The sequence below is a fragment of the Grammomys surdaster genome, unplaced genomic scaffold (assembly GCF_004785775.1).
Source record: "Grammomys surdaster isolate TR1022 unplaced genomic scaffold, NIH_TR_1.0 194, whole genome shotgun sequence".
NCBI lineage: Eukaryota > Metazoa > Chordata > Mammalia > Rodentia > Muridae > Grammomys > Grammomys surdaster.
This window is the reverse complement of record NW_021604639.1, coordinates 1,582,871-1,599,546: the sequence shown is the minus strand read 5'-3', so window position 1 is coordinate 1,599,546 and position 16,676 is coordinate 1,582,871. Positions and strand designations below refer to the sequence as shown.

The 16,676-nt window shown below is 37.9% G+C and overlaps 1 pseudogene; it reads right to left on the bottom strand.

The window, feature by feature from the left end:
- Positions 1 to 793: 793 nt before the first annotated feature.
- LOC114623224 lies at positions 794 to 1,233 on the bottom strand (annotated as a pseudogene).
- Positions 1,234 to 16,676: the final 15,443 nt, after the last annotated feature.

Here is a 16,676-nt window from a genome sequence, read left to right as displayed (position 1 = left end):
CTAAAGGGAGAAACAAATTCTTATATACCCACTACAGGATTAGTGTAAGGCAGCCTTATATAACCGGGGTAAATACGGATGAGGAGAAACTGATAGAGTCTGACAGCAAGTCTAACATCACAAGGAGAGGAAGAGACTTTCATACAAAGGAACAAAACAAAACAGAAAAATCATGAAGGGATACTCACCACTTAAGATTGTCTTCAGATAATTGAGACAGAACAAATTATCCAGGGTTTCTTGTTGAGTTTACTTGACATGTGCTGAACAGTTCTATACATTGTACACAAATAAGTGCAGAACTTGAACGAGCAGATACTGTAGACTTAATGGAAGTAGCCGGTGTAAGGAGGAAAGAGGGAGGATACTTGGGTGCAGTGGTTGAGTGATGTCTGTTGTCACCAGCATTGGGTTCTTGGTCATTCATTCATTCACGTCATGCTTTTCCACAAGGGATCTCAAGCAAATGACGGGAAAGGATATGAGACAATTAGTGAGCGGGATACAGGAAAGGGGGAAAATCTGAATTTGGAGAAAATCCACTTTGGCTGAAGTGTCGATCTCCCTACCTCTGGAAAATGTGGCATTGTGGAGGGACGATGTCTTTCCAACATTAGTTTTAATAATTATACTGTCCTCTGCACATCCTCAAATGGGAGTGTTTCCTTTTACTTTCACTTTATTTCATAGCATGTATATGTTATTTAGGTCCCAACAATTAAACACTGACCTTACCTCCAACAACTCTGGTATACTACTTTAATGACAATCTTCTTCTTCTTTTTTTTTTTTAAATTTTTAATGACGAAAACAAAAATAAACCTAAAAGTGAAGCTTCTGGAAAAACCATTTGTTCTTTCCCGTCTTGTATCGCTCCTCAAACTTGACCTTGGCCTCCTGCCTGGCCTTGCGTTTCAAAGCTGAGTCCCTGAACACATCCCTTTTGACAACAGTCTTGTCCAAGGAGATATCAACAGAGTACCTGGTCGGCATGAGGTGGTTGTAATTATAAACTTTCACAAAGGACTTGATCTTGGATCGCTTGGCGATTTTCTTCTTGCCCATGGCAGCTGTCACTTTTCAGGGATAGCGGTCAATCCCAGCCACCAGGGCATGGCTGTAAGGACGGTCTGAAGTGCCATCATCAATGTTCTTCACGATGATGGCTTTGCATCCGGAGTAGCGTCCAGCCAGGACCAGCACCACCTTCCCGGGTTTCATGAACTTGCCCATTTCTACAGCAAGGAGCGGGCAACCCAGCAGAAAAAAAAGAAGGACACTTCCACTAACCTTTCACCTTACGGAGAGGTGACTTCACTTCTAATGACAATCTTTTTGCAGAAAACTTTGTTGACCCTTTGATACACGCCAGGCTATTCTATGTATTTTGGATGCATGATAATGGTCTAATTTCCTATGATAACACGAGGCAAAATTCACCTTCTCCTTTTATAGCTAAAGAAACTGTAGCATAGAGCAGTTAAGAAACGTTTTCAGGATTGCAAAGTTTATATTAAGTTATAGGTCAGAATCTGAGCCCAAGCTGTCAGGCTCTGGAGATTTTTCCCTTTGCCAAGTACATAATTTGGGTACATCCAGGTATGGTCAAGATGACCCAGAGCAATGAAATATGTTTCCACAGAACTCCATGCACCTCTGCCCGGTAATCAAGTTTGAAATAGACTACTGAGGCAGAAAGGAAGCAGTGACATTTGTCTTAGAAAAGCTGTGTTCTGATACATTTTCCATGCAGCCATGTGGCTTTCTGGGTGTCACTTTTAATTCTTTTAGTCTCAAACTCCTTAAATTCAGGCAAAAATGCTTTTATTGACTATAAAATTTTGGTGATATCAAATGAAATCAGGTTAGTCAAGAGTCTGGCAGACACAAAGGATATGTGGACATCAGTAGTTGCTATGGCTGTCATGGTATGATGAATTATCGGCTTAGAGTAAGCCTATAGTATTTCTGTCACTTCCAAAGTCAGCATACTAATTTTTCTATGTCACTGGGAAAGTAAAAACAGGAAGCATCCCAGCCGGATAATAGAGGCCTGGAGTAATTGACTTAAGTCAGAGGGCACATTTCCCCAGGCCAACTGTGGTAATTACACTGTTTGGGAAAGACCATAGAAGGCTAATGTGGTGATAATATTACAGGGTATAATATTAGAAGGAATGTCCGTATTCTTTGGATTTAGTGAACTGCATTCCTTGTGCTGTATCTCAGCCTTCCAAAGAGACAAGTAATTGTTGAACTCGTGCATCTTCCTCTGAATGGAGTCAAGGACCCACAGGGAAACGTCTCCCTGTCTAAAACTTCAAGTGAACAAGTCTGAGCTCCAAGCCACAAGTTTAAATTCACTTCACATCAGGGTGACTTAATCTACTCCTAATGACTCTTCAAACACTGAAGAGGAAGACATAGGTCAAGTTGGGATGTTCCCAGGAGATGCATCAGTCTCGAATCACAGCCACAGCAGACACCCTCTGATGGGTGGATGACTCTACAGTAGACACATGGAAGACATAAGTCATAGAGCATGCAATCCAGGGAAAAGCAGGCGAAAACATATGTTTAACAGAAATATCCCAAAGAACATTCATTTGCCATTTAAACGTTGTAAGAATTATTTTTCTCTTAACAAGTGTTCTCTATATGTTGGCTACAAGGCTCCCAAGATAAATTTGGGATGTTATATCCACTATGTAATTGCCCATTGAATCTCCCTTCTGCCTGGTGATTTGGAGGTTTAAACTCAGTTTCTAATATAATCATGCTAAGTTCTTCATGATTTGTTATTGTCTCCTAATTTTGTTAATTTAAGATTTCTATATTTTGAATCATTTTGGGGGGACACATGCAAATCTGTATAACTATCTAACTCATGATTACTGCTCGATTGTGACTACGTCATGTCCACTATTTATTCTTATTAAAATGCTTTGCTGAGAAGTAAATTCTGTCTGATACTAAGAGTGTATGTCATCTTGGTTTGAATTGTGGTTTTATGGAATATATTTGTTTCTCCTTTAATTTCAACATTCTTGTGTATTAAGATCTAGGAGTATTTTTAAGTTGTATCATGAATGCTATTTTACTCATGTCATATTCTAATTTCTTATGGACTTTCAATAGTTAAAGATAATTTGCATATATTTATTGTGGTAAATGATATATGCCTTTATATGTTTTATAGAACATTTTGTTTTTAGTTGTTTTTTCACCTTCTGTGGTCTATTGAAAATAACAGGTTTTTGTTGTTGTTGCTGCTGCTGTTTGTTTGTTTTTTTGTTTTCTTTGAGATAGGATCTCATATTATAACTCCAGTTGAACTACAGCTCACTGTTCTGCCTTGGCCTGCAGCCTGCTGTGCACAGAGATCACAGGCATATATGGCCAAATCCATGTTTTTGTTTGATTTGTTTTTCATATTAAGCAACTGAGCCCAGAGTCAGTTACATGAGAGGCAAGTATTCTATCTCTGAGCTTTTACCCTAGTCTCCTGCCTCTTTTAAAAATACATTTTACTTTTGAGAGAAGGTTTTTCTAAGTTTTCTAGGCTGGCCTTGAACATATGATTATTCTGCTTCTCCTCCTGAGAAGCTGGAATGGTGTGTCCATTGTGCCTTGCTAGCTATGCCAAAGTTTTTGTTTCTTTGTATTGCTTTAGTTAAACATATATTTAAAACCATTATGCTGGAATATATGGATTACATTTTTAATCTTAGTGTTTACTTTGAATTTATAACACACATTTAACTATATATTTTAAAATAAGCTTGAAATGCATGCTCCCCCATACTTACTATAACTAGAATTTTTTTCATTTTTTATTGGCTATTTTATCTACTTACGTTTCAAATGTTATCCCCCTTCCCAGTTTCCCCTCCACAAGCCCCCTATCCCCTCTAGCCTCGCTCCTGCCTCTATGAGGGTGCTCCCTCACCCACCCACTCACTCCTGCCTCAGTGCCCTAGCATCCTCCTATCCTGGGTCATCAAGCTTCGACAGGAACAAGGGTCCCTCCTCCTAGTGATGTCAGATAAGGCCATCCTCTGTTACATATTCAGTTGGAGCCATGGGTACCTCCTGTGTACTTTTTGTTTGGTGGTTTAGTACCTGGGAGCTTGTGTGTGGGGATCTGGTTGGTGTCTGGGTTTGGTGTCAGCAGATGGGATAGATCCCTAGGTGGGGCCATCTCTGGATGGCCTTTCCTTCAGTTTCTGATTCACTCTTTGTCCTTGCATTTCCTTTTGACAGGAGGAATTCTGGGTTAATAGTTTTGAGGTGGGAAGATGGCCCCATTCTTCAACTGGGAGCTGTGCCTATCCACTGGATATGGTCTCTACAGGTTCTCTCTCCCCTTTGTTGGGTATTTCGTCTAATGTCCTCCTTGTTGGGTCCTGCAAGCCTCTTGGGTCCCTGGCATCTGGGACTTTCTAGTGGCTACCCTCAGTTACCCCTCTCCTGCTGCTATGTATCTCCTTTCAAATTCCTGACCTTCTGTACTTCTCCCCTTTCTCCATATCTGAACTAGCCTCCCTTTCCATCCCCCTCCTCTCTTCCTCCCAGATCCCTCCCAGAGATTATTCTCTTTCCCTTACTGAGTAGGACTGTAGCATCCACACTTTGGTGTGATCTTTCTTCTTGGGTTTCATATGGTCTGTGAGTTGTATCGTGGGTATTCTGAGCTTCTTTTTGGCTAAGTGGATACTTATTAGTAAGTACATACCATGTATGTTCTTTTGTGACTGGATTACCTCACTCAGGATGATATTTTCAAGTTCCATCCATTTGCCTATGAATTTCATGAAATCATTGTTTTTAATAGCTGAGTAGTATTCCGTTGTGTAAATGTATCACATTTTCTGTATCCATTTCTCTGCTGGGGGACATCTGGGTTGTTTCCAGATTCTGGCTATTATCAATAAGGCAGCCATGAACATAGTGGAGTATGTGTCCTTGTTATATGTTGAAGCATCTTTTGGGTATATGTCCGGGACTGGTATAGCTGGGTCCTCAGGTAGAACTATTTCCAAAATACTCTCTTTAGTAGTAGCTGGGATTTGTAGTAGTAGTAGTAGTAGCCAGGATTGCCCATCCAACCCAAAACACCAAAGAAAATAATGGCAAAGGCAGATAATGGAAATTTAGTCAAAGTTTTTTGAAGAGAAATAAATAGCTGGAGGAGGAGAAAAAATGGAGAAGAGGAAGAGGAAAATTGCCAAGATATTTGAGTTAAGCTGGCATCGAAGTCAGTCACAAGGCAGATTGAGAAGCACTTGATGGGGAGGGAAGGCTTACAGAAGGAGTAAGGAAGAACAAATTACTAGAAGAGGCACAATTGCTCCAGACAGTATCTGAAAGATGGAAGAGAATTGAAAGGGAAAGTCATGTCTTAGAAAAATGTGACAGAGCCTCCTGGTAGCCATAGAGTGACTGCATACAGTGACTCTGGAAGGGAAACCACACTGTCACATTAAGGTTAGCCCCCTATCCCTTCAGCACAGTTTAGGGTAGACCTGCTTTCTGAAGGGACAGTCACTTGGAAGGTTATCAATATGCCCAACTATATTAACTCTTAGAGGAAGAAACAATGGCATATCTCTTTACCATGGCAGGAGGAGGTAGATATCAATATGTTACATAGAAGTCTGGGGATGGTCCTGCCACAGTGACATCCTGGGCTAATGACTAAGCAAGCGTCTAGGTTCTCCCTAGCTTCAGGATTGGAAGTGCAGACTTCAATTTCTTGGCACTCATCCAGATAACTATTTCAAATGCCTCTAGGAAACATGGATTTAGGAACCATCCAGTTCTGACACAGGGACGATAACACACATTTTCAGAATATAGATTTTTTAAAAAAATAGCCACAAATCCAGACTATAAATAATAAACTCACTCTTCCAATCAAGAGATGAATCTATAGACTAAAATGCTTCAAGAGCTTTTAGAGAACCATGACCTCAGGATATCATTTAAACTGTTTAACTGCATCCTAGACATTTATAGTTTATTCTTTCAAATAGGTTAAGTTTATTCTTAATCCATACAAGAAACATTTGTGTCAAAATTAGAAAATCATACCAAATTTCATATAATGCAATGAAATTAGGTAACAACAGAAAGAAAACTTTGAAAACTATTTATTAATTATTAGTCATGATACCTGAACTATTTGGTCTTGGTCAGAAAGTCCTTTCATGTGTCTAAAAGTCTGTGATAATTTGAAAGAGAAATGTTTCTTATAGCCTCTGGACTTTATGAATACCTGGTCTCCAGTTAATGTTATTTGGGGGAGATTTAGGAGATCCAGCCTTGCTGGAGGAAGAGTGTTACTAGGGATGGGCTGTGAGTTTAGAAGCTTAGTTCCACTCTCAGTTATTTCTCTGCTTTGTTCTTATGTTGGAGGGTGTGAGCTCTTGGCCTTCTGCACTGGTCACCATACATGCTGCTTGCTGTCTTGTTTTCCTACTCTGATGGACTTATCCCTTTGGACGCATAAGCCAAAATAAACTCTTTCTTCTATAATTTGGCCTGGTCATAATGTTTTAATTGCAGCAACAGAAGAGGAACTGATACAAATTTCAAATACATTTCCAACTTTGTTTTTCTTTCAAGTTTGGGGTATCAAGTTTCATATTGAGATTCTCAATCCATTTGGAGTTTTATGTAAGGTGAGAAATAAGAATCTAGTTTTATTTTTCTACATGTAGCTATTCAAATACCTGGAAAGTAAAACTAATTTCCAAACAACCAATGAGGTAGAGGGAAAAAAACCTTAAAAATAAAATGCAAAACATTTTTTTTTATTTATACATTTGTAAATAAAATATAATTAAATCACATTCTTCTTTCTTTTCCTTCTCCATCCTCCCTGCAAGTACCATTACTCCAACTCCATACATGTCTACTCCTAACTCTTAAACTGATATACTCCTCTTTTTGTTTAGTAGTGTTATACACGTTTGCAATATGTATGCATAAATATGTAAGTAAAACTTACTGAGGCTGTTTTTTGTTGTTTGTTCATATATTGTTTCAGGACTGACTACTTTGTATTGAATAATCAATAAGGGGGCTTATTCCTGGGAAAGGCTAATTCTCTCTCAGCACTCATTATTTGCCTACCCTTTTTGTATAGAGATGAGACTCACCTTAAATTTGTTTTTCACTTCGGCATTAGCACATCTACTGATATTGCCATTATTCAAGAGTTTTCTTTTTTAATGCAGACATTTTCAGAAGACACCATGACTTCCTGGTATTCTGGCTTTCACCGTCTTTCTTCCTCTCTTCCATGATATTCCCTGAGCTATAGATGCAGGAGCTGTTCTGCAGATGTAATCATTGAGGTTAGACTCACACTCATCTGTTGATCTCTACATTGTGTTCCTTTGTGGTTTCCCTTGATGAGAGATAATAGCTAAAATTATCTTTGTATATAAGATTAAGATTTAGACTGTAGTTAGGAATGCTGGCCTAGCAAAGTGTCAGTAGTAGATTCCCTTCTAAGATTCAAGACCTCACTAGCTGAAGAAAGTTGGCTAGATTTCTAGTATGAGGCTTGATTTTCCTCTTGTTAAATGGACTTTAAGTCCACTTAGATATTTGTTGGTTACTGGCAACATCTTAAGTGTCTCTTATTGTACCTTTTCATATATTGTACGATGCTGATCCAAGTTGTGCTTTGTAGGTGTCATAGCTGGGTATGATTATTAATAGCTTATCTTTCTTGGCAGCTTCCACAGTATTTCATGGAAGCTAGACCACCAAGAGGAGGCTTTTAGGCTAATAATTAACCTAGCAAAAGCAGTTTACAGACATAATGTAATATCATTCAGAATAGCCACAACACTTTCACAGAAATAGAAAAAAGGATCTTATAACTAATATGGAACCAGGAGAGACCCCGGATAGTCAAAGCAATCCTGAGCAAAAAGAAATACTGGATGGATTGTTGTTCCAGTCTTCAGGACACATTATAGAGCCATAGTAATAGAAAAGCATGGTCCTAGCATAAAACAGGCATGCAGAGCAGTGAAATAAAATAGAAGACCCAAATAAATATGAGTACTCATAGCAACAGCCACTGATATTTGACAAAAGGGCAAGCAATGTACACTGGAAAAATGTTGAGGGACACAAAACAAAATAAAACATGCATGGGAAAAAAAGGCAAAATTTTCAACAGATGATGATGGAACAAATGTATATCCACATGGAGAATAGTGAAATTAGAGCCATATATATCACTGCATAAAAATTAGATCCAAGTATGTCAAAGATCTCAATTTCAAACAGTTCTAGAAGAAAACAGGGGTGATATCCTACAAGATAAGCATGTAGGAAAGGACTTGGTGAACAAGATTCCAGAGCTAATAAATGAAAGTCAACAACTGACAACTGCAGCCATACACAGCTAAGATGCTTCTGGACTGCTGTGGAAGCAACCAAGTGAGTCATGAAGAAACTCACAGAACGGGAGGACATTGTTGTCAGGTATACACCTGACAGAGGATTGATGTCTAGAATATATAAAAACAAACAAATAAATTACCACCACCACCAACAGCAAAAACAGTCAAGGAAACAAATAAACTGAAAACAAAATTAGCTCCAAAAGGGGTGTTGTGTGTTCAGGATCTAAACAGAGAGTTCTTCATAAAAATAAAAATACCTGAAAAATACCTCAAAAAATGTTCATCATCTTTGGGAGTTGTGGAAATCCAAATGAAAACAACTGAAATTTCATCTTATCTTTGTCAGAATGACTAAGATAAACAAAACAACTAACAACAAATGCTGGAAAAATGTATGAAAAGGGAAACTTCATTAACTTTTGGTAGAAATGCAAGCTGGTACAGCCATTTTGGAAATCCATATGGAAAAATTATCTATCTATCTATCTATCTATCTATCTATCTATCATCTATCTATCTCTATCTGTGTATATGTGTATATATATGTGTGTGTGTGTGTGTGTGTGTGTGTGTGTGTGTAAAACTGAAATCGAATCAACCCTATAACCCAGCTGTACCAGTGGACTAGATGTCCTGTTCCACAGACACTTTCTTGGCAGTAAGTATCACCATGCTACCCACAACAGCCAGGAGATGGAGAAAAGAACCCTAATGTCTTTCAACAGAAGAATGAGTAATGAAAATGTGGCATATATACACAGTGGAATACTATTAAATTGAAAAGAAAAACAAAATAATGACATTTATAGTGAATTGAAGAGCCTTGAAAAGATTATATTGAGTGATGAAACCCAGACATGGATAGAGAGACACTACACATTCCTCATTTGTGGCTTCTAGCTCCAAATTCTCAGATGAAAGTAGAGTGTACAACATGATATAAATGTAGAAACTAGGAAAGAATAAAAGGGCAGTGTGCAGATAGTGCTTAAGAGGGCTTAAGAAGGATGCAGTTGATATGAAGCTGGAAACAAAAAAAAACCAAGGATACAGTTGGGGATTCCCACTGGGAATGGGTAGGAGAGAGAATAAAGAAGAGGAGGAGGAGGGAGGGACAAACATCAAAGTTTCTTGATCACACCTCAAGGAATAATGTTATATTTACCTAAAATTGCACACAATGCATATTAGTGTAAACACACACACACACACACACACACACACACACATCCCTTCCAAAGAAAAATATGTCACTTGGGCTGACAAGTTAAGCTCTCCAGAAGAATCATATACTAACAAAATCCCCAATTCCAGGCATGAAAAAAACTCTTCTCCAGTGGTTGGTCAGGGTGGTCTAGTTACTCATAAATAAGTATGTATGTTACTGTTATCCTTGCTTGCCTCTCAGAGGTTGAACGCAAGCCTTTATTGAAAACACTATACACTTATAACACAGAACTTGATTATATGAGCTGGATCTAATCTAAACTTAAAATACTTTGAGAAAATAAAAATAAAACAGAAATGCAGCACACCAAACCTTACTGGAGTGAAAACAGCTGTGAGGGACAAGCTTATTAAAATCAGCAACTGCATCACAAAAAGGAAGATCCTCCAACAAGCACTGCAGGACAAAGAGTTAGGAATACAAGAAAAAACTAAACCCAAAATTAATACAAGGAAAGAAATGATTAAAAGCTAAGCAGAAATACACAAAATAGAGACTAAAAAATGCAAGAAAGAGCTGAATATTTGGAAGATAAAATATCGACAAATTCTTAGCTAGACAAACTAAGAAAAACAAAAAGAGATAAAATAGAACCAGATGAAAAAGATACATTACAACTGACAGACAAGGGAGTGTTAGAGATTATTATAAACAACTATTTGCCAAAAAATGGATTACTCAGAAGAAAAGTGGAAACACATCTTACCAACACTGAATCATGAAGAAATAGAACCCTAAGGTTGGAAGTGTAGTTCAGTGGAACAGTGTGTACTTAATATACGCAAAGGCCTGGGCTTGATCCCAGCATAACTTAAGAGATAACAAAAACGTGACATAAATACCAACAATGAGCAGTAAGGCTTGATTAATAGACTAGCAGAAAGCCCCCGAGTAAAGACGTGCCAATGACCAAATATCAAACACACAAAATAGATCTAATACCAGATTTTCTTAGAATAGTTCAAAATATTGAAAAGGAGGGTATTCTACTGTACTCATTCTATGAAGACAACATTATCCCAACACAGAAATGAGACATGACACAGCAACAGCAAAAATCTACAGAGTTATCCTCAGTGAAGAGAGATTAAAAACTTCAAAAAAAAAAAACCCACTGCCACACTGAACATTTAGAAGGCTGTCATCTCTGATGTAGGATTTGTTCCAGAGATTCAAGGATGTTCCATCTATACATATCAAAGAATGTGACAAGTCATGTTAACAACATGGCCAGCAACAACCACGTGAGCATTTCATCACCAGATCAGAACATTCCTCTTAAAATTTATCATTCTTTCATGATCAAAACTTTGAACAAATTAGACACAGAGGAATGTACCTAAAGACCACCTAAACAAGTTTACAGCTAGCATAATATCCATGATGGTTTGAGTGAGAATGTCTATCATAGGCTATAGTGTTTGAATACTTGGTTCTCTTTGTGAGGGATGGCAGTGTGGCCTTGCTGGAGGAAGCATATCACTGGGGCTGGACTTTGAGATTCTATAACCCCATGCTATTTCTAGTTTTCTTTCTCTTCTCTGTGCTTGTGCTTGAGGGCGTGAGCTCTCAACTTCCTCTGACTATCATGCTTGCTGCCCATGACTCCTTCCTTTGATGGACTTTTATTTTTCTGGATCCATAAGCTCAAACTCTTCCTTCTATAAGTTGCCTTAGTCATGGTATTTTATCATAGCAACAGGAAATTAATTAATACAGTACTAATTAGAGAACTTTTCTATAACTCAGAATAAGACACAAGCCCATTTTAATTTCCTGTTTGACACAAGTCAAAATGGACCAAAGACATAAATCTAAGATTCTAAGACCTGAAATTAAGAAAGAGCTTGAAGACAACATAGGAGAATTAGTTCCAAACTTTGGAACTGACAAAATATTTTAAAAAATTATATCTATCTAAAGCATAGGAAACAACAACAAAAAGTAGACAAGTGGATTTACATAAAACAGACTGTGGTATGCTATGGGGCTTATACATTTATCTTATAGTTCTAATTGTTCACTTAATACAGCCTGAAGTCACCTGAGAGGAAAACCTGGATAGAAGAATTACCTAAATCAGATTGGCCTGTGAGTAAATCTATGAGGGGTTATCTTTATTGTTAATTGATGCAGGAGGTCAAGGCTATGATGGGCAGTACCAGCCTGAGTTTGTCTGAGTCAAGTGAGTTCCTTGGTCAGAAGTAATGCTTTGTGGAGTAGCGAGCATGCTTGTGTTGAATTCCTGCCTTGACTTTCTTCATAGGTAGACTGTGACCTGAAGTAAACACAATAAATACTTTCTTCCCCTTAGTTACTTCTGTTCACAGTGTTTGCGCTAACAATATAAAGGAAACTAGCACAACTTTACTCCGCAAATTTGAGATGCTGAGGCAGAAGAATCTTAAATTTGAGATCATCCTGGACTAACAAGGAAATTTAAGGTCAGAAAAAGTTTTATAGTAAGTTGTTATCTAAAAAACTCATGCATGTATACACACAAAGAGACACAGATACAAATACAAACACAGATACAGACAGACAGACAGACAGACTTCAAAAATAAAAGTGCTGGAGTAGAGTTCAGTGGTGCCTAGCATGTGCAAGGCATGAAATGAAAACAGTAAAAATAAAACAAGCAAAATAAAGCAGAAACTTAACAGAAGATCAGCAACAAGTACTAGTTTTCTGCAATGGTAAAGGAAATAATTCACAGAATAAAGAAGGCTGCAGAAGGAAAGGACCACAAACTGTACTTCTGACAAGGTGCTAACAGTCAGAATATATAAGGATCTCAGACAACTGAGCAGTTGAAATGACAGGCAGCAGTTGATTTTAAAATAGACTCTTTAAGCATCTCTGATAAGGAGATATACAATGGCAAGACATTATATGAACAATGCTCAGAATCGCCAACCACCATGGACCCAGAACCAAAAACACAAGGAAGATGTTCTTTACTCCAGTCAGAATGGCTGCCATCAGGAAGAAAACAAAAACCAAACTAACAAAACCAAAAATGCAAATGCAGTAAAGATGTGGAGAAAAAGAAACTCTTATATAGTGTTGGTATAAGTATATATTAATACAGCTACTGTTAAAACTGAATGAAGATTTCTCAAAATCCTAAGTAATTCTGTCTAGTAACCTCACTGCTTGATCTTCAGCCAAAGGAAATATCAGAGATGTCTGCACTCCAATGTTGACAGCAGCCCTATTCACGATAGCCATGGCAGAGAAAACACTTAAGTGTTTATTAGCTAAGAGATGAGTAGAGTAATTGTGGTACATTAAGCACAACTGAATATTATTCAACCATAAAAAGAAACATGTCATTTGTGGTAACATTTACAGAACTGGAACTTGTTGTGTTGAGTGAAATAAACAACACAGACAGAAACATGTTACACTATTCACTAATCATATGAAATCTGAGAAAGTCCCTCTCACAACAGATGGAAGTCGAGAAGTGGGTACCAGAGGGCAAGAGGGGTGTGGGGTGCACAGAAAAGGAGGAGGCTAATGAACCAGCAGTACAGTGTTGCAGTTAGATAGAAGAGGTCAGGTCTGGTGTACAATGGCAGGTTTATTATTATTTTTATTTACTTAATTTATTTTTTAAAAATATTCCTTCACAATTCTTTGTGCTTGAGAATTTTTTATATGATGCTTAGGTATCCAAGTCTATAAATTAGGTATACAGATCAGTTACTGATAGCAAATCTTGAAGAAATTAGTTCTAAAACAACTATTTGGTACACACGTATTTTTATCATTGGATAAAGTCAGAAGCAAATCTGTACATTAATGGGATGAATATACCTTGTTTATTTTCACATAAGGAACTGGATCTTGAATGGATCCTTGATGCTATTTGTCTTAGTTAGGGTTTTACTGCTGTGAAGAGACACCATGACCAAGGCAACTCTTATAAAGGACAACATTTAATTGGGGCTGGCTTATAGGTTCAGGTCAGTCCATTATCATAAAGGCAGGAACATGGCAGCATCCAGGCAAGTTTGGTGCAGGAGGAGCTAAAAAAAAAAAAAAAAAAAACAACCAAGTTCTACATCTTCACCTGAAGGCTACTAGCAGAATACTGACTTCCAGGCAGCTAGGGTGAGGGTCTTAAGCCCACGCCCAAAGTGACACACCTACTCCAAAAAGGCCACACTTTCTAATAGTACCACTCTCTGGGCCAAGCATATGCAAACCATCACACACTATTGGATATCAGGCACCTTTTGTCTGTGATAAGAATGCTGTCTGTTCGTTTGTTTGTTTGTTTTTGTAAATACATTAGTAGGAAATAATATCAGTGTATTTAAGACCATTTCAGAAGTCGCTAGACGTAAACACTAAGCTAAAATTAATTTAATAATATTTTTAAAGGAAACTTATCCAAAGATTTAAAAAATCAAACATTCTAACACAGTATAAGGAATAGATACGCTGGTGTGATTCTGTAAATATACAATTACGTTTCTGCAAGAGAAGAGAATGTATGTGCAGTAAAAAGCAACGCAAATTATAATCTGTTTTCTGGAATCTGAGTGTTTCAAGCATTGATCATTCGTGTGTGGTGCTACAGGCTGAGCAATGCAGAGTCTTTGTTGTGAGCTCAGAAAGAAGGCTTTAGGGAAGTGATATGATGGAGACACAGCCAGAAACACCTTGGGTTTTGAATTGGTTTTTCTTTTCTTTTTTCTTTTTTTTTTTTGAGTTAATTTTTGGTCATTTAGTTCTCATAAAACCTAGTATATCAGTTTCTTTTTCTACTCTACATTTAGCTTCAGGACTTTGTCGAATCCAAAGTCACTGAGTTTTTGTGGACTGTAGGGGGCCATAGACATCAGTGTGCACTTATTTCACAGTAGAGGAAAGAGGATGTTTTCATGGCACAGAAATCTTAACTCTTTGAGGAGACATATATATTTATCCTGATCTGAACACCATGTGTAGGAATTTCACCATGTGTAGGAATTGAACATGTATGGGGGGAATTAACCCCATACATGTTCAAAATTTATGTGTTAATTAAAATTTAAATGAGCCAGTCAGTGGTGGTGCACGCCTTTAATCCCAGCACTTGGGAGACAGAGGCAGGCAGATTTCTGAGTTTGAAGCCAGCCTGATCTACAGAGTGAGTTCCAGGACAGCCAAGACTACACAGAGAAGCCCTGTCTCGAAAACCAAAAACCAAAAACCAAACCAAACCAAACAACAAAACAAAACAAACAAACAAACAAACAAAACCCTTAAATGAATTAAAAAAAAAAAAGACCTAACAACTCTTCCAGATCTTTTCTGGTCTCACCAGAATGAACATTTCCTTTCTTCTTGTCCTGAATTCTACAAAATCAGAATGTGTTGCAATTATCTGCTTACAGCTCCATTTCCTCCAGGAGTACTTGAGAGCTCTTGGAGGACAAGAAATAATGTCTCTGCACATCATATATTCAGATCATTGCCTGTCAAAAGTAGTCATGAAATATGTCTTGAGATGAATTTTCAATGACAAAGAGAATTCATTATGGTTTAAAACGAATCTCTTTCTCCTTTGAAAGTTTTATTCTGGACCACCCTTCACTGACAGTTGGAGTCCTTTGATTTGGTATTGTTCATTTTTTTTTTTTTGTTCTCTCTCTCACCCAGAAGGCTGCACTCACATCCTGCAGAAAGGGACAAGTAACTCCATTCTGGCCTCTCGTGCTCTGGGCTTTTTGACAAGCTTTTGAAAATGACAGGGTTCGGCAACTTCACAGGGTGTTCAGCAACGGCTGCTTCCCCTGCTACATTTTGAAGCCAACACGGGAAGGACAATCTGTCTGTTTTTGGTTGGTTAACACTTAACTCGTCAAAAATATGTTTTGTAACACATAGTCTATGTCCAAGAGGTCTTGCAAGATTTCCAAAGCTTTTCCCACACTCTTTTTCTTCTTACCCGCGAAAAAAAGAAACAGTGTATTGCCAAAAACAAATTATCCCACTTCTCAAAAAGGACTGCTGTTGCTCAGGAATCTTCAAGCCACAAGAGTTCACTTCAGGCCTGATCTTGGCCAATACTGCCCGCCACAGTGCACGTATCTTGTTCGCCTCCTGCTCCAGTGCCGAGCAGAGCTGCAGCGTGCTTCTCCTCTTTGAGTCAGAGTTTGGATGTGGACAGTGTTTCCTGGCAACCGCTGAGGTCAGGTCAGCTGCTCCTTTGGCCATGCCACAAAGATTCCTTTATATATATAAAATGTAATTAGGATTTTGTTGAACATCAACTACAATTTTTGTTTCCTGGGGAAAAGAGAGGAACAAAATTCTAGAATTTAGAAACTATTGGTAGAAGACCTGACAGAACTCTTTCGCTTAAGAAATGCCTTAAAGTGGCTTGGTAGGAAGGAAATAAAAATGGAGGTATATTAAGTCTAAGAACGTTAAACAAAAGTAACAACAGGGATTTGAAATGTGTATAACTTGTAGAAAGAACTATCTCAAGAATATTTTAACCATGACAAGCAGGATGCTGAATGCATGTTTTCCACATTGACTCTACTAGGAAAAACCTTTTCCAGAACATTCCAAGAGCCTCCTGGGATCCTGTCTTTATGTCCTCAGAGTCATACACCTGCTACTCTCAGAAAAGTTTCTCTAGACTACACAATTGATCATGTTGGTCTACTACAGAACCTTTTAGTATCTCTCACGTCACACATAATACTTGGGCCTTTAGAGCCCTTTGGGAATGAATAGACTCATCCCAGATACAGCTGTTCCCCACTCCCCCCAATCCAAGAAAAGGAAAGTAACTAACACATAAGAGTACTAAAAGGTTAAGTTAATATCATTAAGGAAAGAACACAAAAAATAATTTAAAACCTGAACACTAAAAATATTAGGGTTCATGAAAAACAGTTGTAGTTCCAGAGTCCTCTGTCCTAAAGAATTACTTAGTATGAGAGAGCAGTAAGTTTTTTAATCTTTGCTCAGAAAGGCCCTTCTCTTTCACACTAAATGTGTTGTTTCCTTAT